Source organism: Phyllobates terribilis, unplaced genomic scaffold, assembly GCF_046119375.1.
Source record: "Phyllobates terribilis strain yellow unplaced genomic scaffold, ASM4611937v1 Scaffold_307__1_contigs__length_2267376, whole genome shotgun sequence".
NCBI classification, from domain to species: domain Eukaryota; kingdom Metazoa; phylum Chordata; class Amphibia; order Anura; family Dendrobatidae; genus Phyllobates; species Phyllobates terribilis.
In genome coordinates, this window is record NW_027363067.1 from 2,199,156 (window position 1) to 2,209,887 (window position 10,732).

At 47.5% G+C, this 10,732-nt stretch overlaps 1 pseudogene; it reads right to left on the reverse strand.

The window, feature by feature from the left end:
* Nucleotides 1-425: 425 nt before the first annotated feature.
* On the reverse strand, nt 426-527 carry LOC141220989 (U2 spliceosomal RNA; annotated as a pseudogene).
* Nucleotides 528-10,732: the final 10,205 nt, after the last annotated feature.

Here is a 10,732-nt window from a genome sequence, read left to right on the forward strand (position 1 = left end):
AGTTTGCTTGGTCCTTGGACCTCTAAGTATTTTTGTCTTTTTGCTCCGCTACAACTTCTGCTAGTAGGTGTCCAATTTTGTCTCAGTCCTTAGTACTTTTAGGGACCCCTCCCTTATATCTATAGGTCTGCGTCCAGACTAGCTTAGGACGTAGGCGGGTCTGTTCACAAGGAACAGATTGCCCGCTGCATCGTAGGGAATCAGCTTAGTCCTATTGCAGGGACAGTTTTCCTATCTTTCCTTAGTTCTTGTAGCAGATCATAACAGATGGGACAGTTGAATTGAAAGAGTAGCAGCTGATAACAAGGCCACTGACTAGGCATATGGTGTATGTGCAACGGTGTAGCAAAGGACAAATGCATTATTGCAGCTTATCTCAGGAAGGAAGGGATAGATAGATAGATAGATAGATAGATAGATAGATAGATAGATAACATTACAATACAATATATTGGTAAAAGCAAAGCACATATACTAAATGAGAACAGATACTACACTTGATGTTAGCCAAAAGGCCGAGAAGTGATAACATGAAATGGTTTTGGCCTATGAATGCATCCTGGCTTCAAGAAGGCACCCATTGTAGGGATAGGGGCAAAGACTCCCCTTTGGAGGACATGTTGTTTGTAACGGGGGTCAGGGTGGCAGTCGGTGGCGAGTGGCACGTCAGTTCCAATGATTGAACCCTCACCCTGTCCCGCTACAGAAAAAGGGGACTCGGGGCATCCCTGGGTGTGTGTGTGCTTCGGTGTCTCCGTGGAGGATACCTCCATACTCACTTCTGTCTCGCCGTCCCGGTTGTTGAGTCTTTTAGCCTTCAGAAGGAGAAAACCAGACCAGCTTGAAAACGTAAAAACTTCTTTACTTGCCGCTACAGTCACATACAGAGAATAACAAGTAATACAGTCTTTTTGTGATCTCTTCACATACAGTGGCACTTTACCAGTGATGAAAGACACAGACACTGATTTGGATATGAAGATTAACGCGGAACGCGCCAGCTCTCTGTGTAACTCCATTCTCTATCCCACTGCCTGACCTGCTTGGATCCACCTCCCTGATGAGGCTGTCCTGTCCTGGCATGTAAGGTGAAGTTTCCTCATTGAGCTCTCCATGTACATCTGTTCTTATTGTCCAAAAACTCCTAAAACTGTGACACACACACACCCTTCTCCTGTGTCCTCCTGACTTGTCTTCTCTAGTCACTGTCCCTCACTCAACCAAACCCAAACTCTCTGCAATCAGGAAGTGTCTCCATCCTTCACTGAACCTGCTCCTCCCAAACTAAAGCTGCTCACAAGACTATTAACTGTTTCCTAACTTATAACTGCATACTCTGTGTGCTACAGTGCCCACATCTTACTCTTATACCTAACCTCTAACTGTCTGTTAACACAGATCTTAGGCACTAATCTCTACATGTAACACAAGAACATTATGCATTTAGCAGAAAACATATTAAAGCAGTACTTTAACCTTGTAACTTTAGTGCTTATGAGATTCTATGCAGAAGGTATAATTCTATTTAACACAATTTATAACCATTTTTCCTGCTTAAGGAGGGAACCTGTGACCGCATCGGTCACCCCCTTACATTCCTCCCTCCTAAAACATGGTCGTCCCGACCATGAGAGCACCTGTAAAGAGAAACACCAATGCACATTCAAAACATTCAACACATATGTTTATATCAAAATGCACGATAGATCAATTCACTTTTTCTTGTTTTCTTGGTGGTCAATCTTGACCTCGGTCCCACTCGGTTGGGACCCTGGAACACAGAGTTCAAGTTCTTTTGGATATGAGTCCGTTGGACTCCGGTCCCCTTGCTCCTGGGACCAAAAAAACAAATAAACACAAAAAAAAAATTTTTGTCCACCACAGGCCCACTGGCCAACAAATCCTGCTCCAACAGTCCTGGAACAGTGACCCGGCTCGATCCTCAGGTCGTCCTGACAGTTTCTCCCCCTCCCTCCTTTTACTGAGTACGGTCCCGTTGAAGACCATGAACCGCTCGACAGTTCTTTACTAGGACACAGTCCATGAAGCAGTTGCGCACAGTCCTTTGTTAACCCTGTTAGGGTTCAGTCCCGTAATCCAGCAGGGGAATGCGCAAACGTGCGCAACAGAACTTGGAGGGGGAAAAACACACACATAAAAAAATTATCTTCTGGCCGTCCGGCCAGCACCATTGCTCCATGGTGCTATAAGGGCTGGTTGCCCTTTAAGAGACGCGGAACAGTCTCTCTTTAGTGACCGCATCCTGGGCCACCTCCGGTCATCACCAGGCTGAACAGGGGCTCCCGCCCCTAGGAACGCAGAACAGTTCCTTGTCTTCCTCCGTGCAACGAGCACAACCAGATGTTTTTAAAGCAGCCGCTCACTCAGAGATCCCCCTGGGACCACCGTAGTGGGCCACTCCCTGACCCTGGATATAGATGATGGTGGTCCCAGAGGACGAATCACTGGAGACCGATCCTCCGCTGTTGCTCCGGCTCCTCGTCTGCGACGCAGATAGACTCGGAGACTCCGACTGTTATGTTCTGCTACCAGAGCTAAGGAAAGAGAGGAGATCTGTCCCTACGATAGAACTCAGCTGAATCCCTACGATGTAACAGGGAACCTGATCCTGCGATCAGACCTGCTAAAGTCCTAAGCTAGTCTGTACGAAGACCTATAGATGTGGGGGAGGAATCCCTACAAGTACTAAGGACTGGGAGGAATATGGGACACCTCCTAACAGAAATAGTAGCAGACAGACGAACAAACAAAATATAAAGAACATAGAGGTCAGTAAACCAAGCAAACTAACAGAGCAAGACACAGAGCACAGGCTAGCTAGAAAGTAGATATACAATGAAGTCCAGCAAAGCCAGAAGGGCGGAGCAGGATTAAATAGGCCAACAAGGTCATGTGACCAGCAAAGGAAAAAAAACCTAACAGCAAGGTTCTAACAGTACCCCCCCTTCTAAGAGGATCCTCCGGATCCCCTAGGACCAGGCTTATCAGGAAATCTCCTGTGAAACGCTCTGATAAGTCTGGACGCGGAAACATCATCTGACCTCACCCAAGAGTTATCCTCGGGTCCGAAACCTTTCCAGGCCACAAGATACTGCAAACTACCTCTATACCGTCTAGAGTCAAGGATGCGAGAAATTTCATATTCCCCGTCCTCCACCACCGGAGGAACAGAGGCAGAGGCGTCACCATCCGACACAACAGCTTTTTTTAACAGAGAGACATGAAAGACCGGATTAATTCTCCAGGAGGTAGGAACCTCCAACCTAACAGCAGATTGGTTGACAACCTGAAGCACCTTAAAGGGCCCTACAAACTTGGGACCCAATTTCTTAGAAGGAATCCTCAACCGCAGATTCTTAGAGGACAACCAAACCATGTCACCAACAGCGAACAAAACCTCCTGTCGTTTCCTATCAAAGTAGTCTTTAGATTTTCTGTTGGCCTCCTGAAGATTACCACGCACATCCGTCCAAACTCTTTCCAAATCACCGGAAAAATTCTCCTCCTCAGGCACGGCAGATCCCAACTTGGAGAACGACCCAAACGACGGATGTCTCCCAGAACAACAAAAAAAAGGCGAACAACCAGCAGAAGAAGATGTATGATTGTTCAGAGCAAATTCGGCAAGTGGCAGAAACTCAGACCACCCCTCTTGATTGTCTGCCACAAAACAACGCAAGAACTGCTCAACATCCTGGTTTTTCCTTTCTGTCTGGCCATTAGATTCAGGATGATATCCGGACGAAAACGACAAATGAATTCCCAACCTGTCACAAAAGGCACGCCAAAAACGAGCCACGAACTGAGGACCCCTATCAGAAACAATGTCAGTAGGAACGCCATGAAGTCTGACAATTTCCTTGACAAAGGCCTTAGCGAGAGTTTTAGCGCAGGGCAGTTTGATGAAGGGAACCAAGTGACACATCTTACTAAAACGGTCCACGACCACCCAGATGACAGTAAAACCCTCAGAGGGGGGAAGGTCAGTTATAAAGTCCATAGCCAAATGTGTCCAAGGAGCACTGGGGACCTCCAAAGGACAAAGCAACCCCGCAGCAGGAGTATGTGAGGACTTAGATCTAGCACATACAGTACATTGGCGTACCCACTTAATGACTTCCTTCTGCCATCCAGGCCACCAAAAACTGCGACCCACCAGTCTCTTGGTCTCAGAGATTCCGGGATGACCTGCCAACCGAGATTCGTGACACTCAACAAACAAATCTCTCCTAAAGGTCCCAGGCACAAACAACCTCCCATGAGGAGTGTTAGATGGGGCATTCTCCTGAGCTTTAAGAATCTCATCTTCCAAAACGGAGTCTAAAGCAGCTATCACAACACCTTCTTGTAAAATGTTTTCCTCTTTCTCAGCACCGACTATGGGAGAAAAACTGCGAGACAAGGCATCCGCCTTAACATTCTTAGTACCAGGGATGTAAGTAACGGAGAAATTAAACCGCGAGAAAAACAGTGCCCACCTAGCCTGACGGGCATTCAGGCGCTTGGCAGCGTCAAGATATATCAGATTTTTATGATCCATAAGAACCTGAACGGGAAATTCCGCACCTTCCAAGAAGTGGCGCCAGTGTTCAAATGCGAGTTTAATAGCCAATAATTCCCGATTACCAATATCGTAATTCAATTCAGTCTCCGAAAATTTTTTTGAAAAAAAGGCACAGGGATGTAATCCATCCCCGTTATCCTGAGACAATACTGCGCCAACCCCCACAGAGGAAGCATCAACCTCAACCAAAAACGGCCTAGTAACATCAGGCTGCATAAGGATGGGAGCAGAGGTGAACCTCTCCTTGAGATACACAAAAGCTTCAATGGCCTCAGAAGACCACTGAACCGCATCAGCACCTTTCCTGGTGAGATCAGTCAGAGGTTTGACAATACTAGAAAAATTTTTTATGAATTTTCTATAGTAATTGGCGAAACCCAAAAACCTCTGTATCGATTTCAAACCAATAGGCCTAGGCCATTCCTGCACAGCCTGAACCTTAACCGGATCCATCTCAAAACCTTTGCTGGAGATAATGTAGCCCAAAAAACTAATTCTCTGTACAGCGAACTCACATTTCTCCAGCTTAGCAAAAAGCGAATTGTCCATTAATAACTGTAATACCTCACGCACGCTCCGCCAATGAGACTCCAGATCTGGCGAATAAATCAAAATGTCATCCAAATACACAACCACATTTTTACCGATCAAAGGTCTAAGGATGTCATTAATCAGATTCTGAAAAAATGCAGGAGCATTAGTAAGACCAAAAGGCATAACCAGATTCTCAAAATGACCCACAGGAGTGTTAAAAGCAGTCTTCCATTCATCACCCTCCTTCATGCGCAACAGATTGTATGCCCCCTTAAGGTCAATTTTAGAGAACCACTTGGCCCCCAATAACTGGTTAAACAGATCAGGAATCAATGGCAGTGGGTAAGGATTGCGTACCGTAATTTTGTTAATCTCACGAAAATCCAGACAAAGACGTAAACCGCCGTCCTTTTTTTTTACAAAAAAAAATCCAACCGCCACAGGAGACTTAGAGGGCCTAATGTGACCGGCGGCCAAACTTGTCTGTATGTATTCCTCCAAAGCCTTCCTCTCAGGAATAGTAAGGTTAAATAAACGACTTTTAGGAAGAGTCGCTCCAGGGACAAATTCAATAGAACAATCATAGTCTCTATGGGGAGGCAAAACCTGCGATTCCTTCTCAGAAAAAACTCTCCAAAAATCCTGAATAGGAACAGGCAATTCTCCCCTATCCAAAGCTGCAATACGCCCGTTACAACACTTGTCATAACATTTATGGCTCCAGGATTTAATTTCACTGGTAGACCAATCCAGTACAGGATTGTGACATTTTAACCAGGGCAAACCCAATATTACTGGAGAAGGCAAGTTATTCAACACTACCAAATCCAATTTCTCATGGTGAACACCATTAATAGTGAGAGGAAATTCACAGACCTTGAGAGTAATATTCTTCAAAGGGGAGCCATCCACAGAAACCACAGCAATGGGGGATGATAAAGGTTCAGGTTTTAAATTGAGTTTTTCCACGAATCCCCCATCAATTACATTCAGTGTAGACCCGCAATCAACAAACACCCGAAATTCCATTAATTTTTCCTGAGCAATCGTGGAAGCAGCTAAAAATACACCCTTGGAATTTAAACAGGCAATACGGGCGTGACTGACCATTTTTTTTTCTTTCTTCATACGAAGCTCACAGCCTTTAATCAAATGACCAGATTTTCCGCAATAGAAACACAAGCCTTTCGAAAAACGACGGTCTTTTTCTTGAGAGCGAGGTGCCACCGATCCAATCTCCATCGGTTCACCACTGTTAGTACACACATTATCATAACCAGAAACTGACATAGCAGAGGATTTGCTCTCATTAACCCTAGCACGCAGTCTTCTATCCACCCGTATAGCTAATTGCATAGCCTGTTGCAAATCCTCAGGTGTAGGATAAGCAATTAGCAGGTCTTTAACCCTTTCACTGAGCCCAGCAAGAAATAGACTTTTCAGAGCAGAATCGTTCCACCCTGTTTGAGTGGACCAACGACGAAAATGTGTACAATATTTTTCGACATTACCTGATCCTTGTTTTAAACGTCTCAACTCAGTCTCAGCTGATGCGACACGGTCAGGATCATCATATAATAGTCCTAAAGCAGAAAAAAAACTATCCACTGATCTGAAGCATGTATCACTAGGTTGCAAAGAAAAGGCCCACTCCTGAGGCTCTTTGCGCAAAAGTGACATTATGAACCCTACGCGCTGGGATTCATCCCCAGAGGACTTGGGTCTCAAACGAAAATACAATAAGCAAGCATTTTTAAATGAAAAAAATTCTCGATGTTCACCAAAAAATAAATCCGGCAAACATACCTTAGGCTCCAAGAAATGTGCTCCAGAACAGTTACTCACGTGCTGACGGAGCTCGACCACTTCCAGAGAGAGTCCCTGCAGGCGATGAGCCAAATCCTGAACCGACACCATGATGGAACAGAAAAATCTTTCCTTAGAGAATTTGCTGGCTGGACTTACTGTTATGTTCTGCTACCAGAGCTAAGGAAAGAGAGGAGATCTGTCCCTACGATAGAACTCAGCTGAATCCCTACGATGTAACAGGGAACCTGATCCTGCGATCAGACCTGCTAAAGTCCTAAGCTAGTCTGTACGAAGACCTATAGATGTGGTGGAGGAATCCCTACAAGTACTAAGGACTGGGAGGAATATGGGACACCTCCTAACAGAAATAGTAGCAGACAGACGAACAAACAAAATATAAAGAACATAGAGGTCAGTAAACCAAGCAAACTAACAGAGCAAGACACAGAGCACAGGCTAGCTAGAAAGTAGATATACAATGAAGTCCAGCAAAGCCAGAAGGGCGGAGCAGGATTAAATAGGCCAACAAGGTCATGTGACCAGCAAAGGAAAAAAAACCTAACAGCAAGGTTCTAACACCGACTGTATACTCCCCTGGGAGCCGGCAGTCGCCCCCAGTGACTCCAGAGGCGGGGATGCTGCTCTGGTGCTCACGCTCTCACTCGCACCCACAGCCAGCTGCACCGCGGCCATCACTGTCGGCCGCACAGGCCGATTTATCATCCGCTCCTCAGTGTCGGACAACACGGTAACGGCCACCACATACGAGCCTCGTGGCCCATGTTCTTTAATAAATTTAACTCGGCTACCCACAAGCAAGGGACCGGGGGCATCGATAGACCCCTTGTTGACGTACACCCTCTCGCCAGTCCCCGTTTCCTGTATGAATCCGTAGCCGCGAGCCAGGTCAAAGTGTCGTACTAGGCCGCAAGTCATCCGGCCGGTCATTGCTCCTCCCCCCGGCCTCCGCAGCTCCTCGCGGATGCGGCGCTCCCGCCTCTTCTTTTCCGTGATTACCCCGGCGATCCACCGCGCCTCCTCTTCCCCGGGGGTTCTCACTACTTCTTGGTAAGTAGGGGGTTGGGGGTTGGGGTCGGGGCCCGTGTTGTGACTCACCGCGGCGACGGTCACCGGAGCTGACTCGCCGTCACCTGCTGGCAGTTCCGCGGCCGTTGTTCCTCCGACCACTTCCTCCTGTACTGCTTCTGGTTTCTCTCCGGGGCTTGTAACCACGAGCCCCTTTAGGGCCTCCACAAGGGGGACGGAATCTCCCCGCGGGTCGTGAAAAGGGTACCAGCCTGGTACAAAAGGCAGACCACTCTCAAACGGATAGTCATGGAGGTCAAAGACTCCGCAGCGACCTCCTGGGCGTTCCTCCTTTCCTTCGCGCTCCCTGCGCCGGCTCCACTCCATCCTCCCGCAGCCGCCACGATGAGCCATCTTGTTATGCTGTCGCTGCTTCTCTGTTCCTTTCAGCAATGGCGCCGCACTGCTCATCACACGAGATCCTCTTTCAAGACTCCGCCCCTCCATTGTTGGGGCTGCCTTTGGCAAATCTTCCCACTCTGTCTCTGGGATCTTCAATAGTAGGCGGAACTTCTTTCTTCGCCACTCCCATTGTGGGCGGGTACCGCTCACAGGGGGCCGCAATCTCCGTCCGGGCCGGCGTCCATACCATACAGTTTTTCGCGCTGTTTTGCGCTCAGGACGCCCACTATGGGCGGAGCTACCGCCAGCCTCCACGCCATCATCCACCATCTTGGGACTCACATTGCCAGCCGCCATCTTGATATCGCCATGCTCATCCGCCATCTTGGTTCGTACACTTTTCAATTCTTTCCGTTTTATCTGTTTATCTTCAGGCGCCTCATCTGCGCCAGGGGCATTTTTCTTGCGGTCCTTATCCGGCACCTTCTCTCTCTTGCCACAGGACCTGTTCACCCCGCTGTTTGGATGCGAGGACTTCGTATCCTGCCGACTACGCCAAATGTAACGGGGGTCAGGGTGGCAGTCGGTGGCGAGTGGCACGTCAGTTCCAGTGATTGAACCCTCACCCTGCCCCGCTACAGAAAAAGGGGACTCGGAGCATCCCTGGGTGTGTGTGTGCTTCGGTGTCTCCGTGGAGGATACCTCCATACTCACTTCTGTCTCGCCGTCCCGGTTGTTGAGTCTTTTAGCCTTCAGAAGGAGAAAACCAGACCAGCTTGAAAACGTAAAAACTTCTTTACTTGCCGCTACAGTCACATACAGAGAATAACAAGTAATAGTCTTTTTGTGATCTCTTCACATACAGTGGCACTTTACCAGTGATGAAAGACACAGACACTGATTTGGATATGAAGATTAACGCGGAACGCGCCAGCTCTCTGTGTAACTCCATTCTCTGTCCCACTGCCTGACCTGCTTGGATCCACCTCCCTGATGAGGCTGTCCTGTCCTGGCATATAAGGTGAAGTTTCCTCATTGAGCTCTCCATGTACATCTGTTCTTATTGTCCAAAAACTCCTAAAACTGTGACACACACACACCCTTCTCCTGTGTCTTCCTGACTTGTCTTCTCTAGTCACTGTCCCTCACTCAACCAAACCCAAACTCTCTGCAATCAGGAAGTGTCTCCATCCTTCACTGAACCTGCTCCTCCCACACTAAAGCTGCTCACAAGACTATTAACTGTTTCCTAACTTATAACTGCATACTCTGTGTGCTACAGTGCCCACATCTTACTCTTATACCTAACCTCTAACTGTCTGTTAACACAGATCTTAGGCACTAATCTCTACATGTAACACAAGAACATTATGCATTTAGCAGAAAACATATTAAAGCAGTACTTTAACCTTGTAACTTTAGTGCTTATGAGATTCTATGCAGAAGGTATAATTCTATTTAACACAATTTATAACCATTTTTCCTGCTTAAGGAGGGAACCTGTGACCGCATCGGTCACCCCCTTACATTCCTCCCTCCTAAAACATGGTCGTCCCGACCATGAGAGCACCTGTAAAGAGAAACACCAATGCACATTCAAAACATTCAACACATATGTTTATATCAAAATGCACGATAGATCAATTCACTTTTTCTTGTTTTCTTGGTGGTCAATCTTGACCTCGGTCCCACTCGGTTGGGACCCTGGAACACAGAGTTCAAGTTCTTTTGGATATGAGTCCGTTGGACTCCGGTCCCCTTGCTCCTGGGACCAAAAAAACAAATAAACACAAAAAAAAAATTTTTGTCCACCACAGGCCCACTGGCCAACAAATCCTGCTCCAACAGTCCTGGAACAGTGACCCGGCTCGATCCTCAGGTCGTCCTGACAGTTTCTCCCCCTCCCTCCTTTTACTGAGTACGGTCCCGTTGAAGACCATGAACCGCTCGACAGTTCTTTACTAGGACACAGTCCATGAAGCAGTTGGCACAGTCCTTTGTTAACCCTGTTAGGGTTCAGTCCCGTAATCCAGCAGGGGAATGCGCAAACGTGCGCAACAGAACTTGGAGGGGGAAAAACACACACATAAAAAAATTATCTTCTGGCCGTCCGGCCAGCACCATTGCTCCATGGTGCTATAAGGGCTGGTTGCCCTTTAAGAGACGCGGAACAGTCTCTCTTTAGTGACCGCATCCTGGGCCACCTCCGGTCATCACCAGGCTGAACAGGGGCTCCCGCCCCTAGGAACGCAGAACAGTTCCTTGTCTTCCTCCGTGCAACGAGCACAACCAGATGTTTTTAAAGCAGCCGCTCACTCAGGGATCCCCCTGGGACCACCGTAGTGGGCCACTCCCTGACCCTGGATATAGATGATG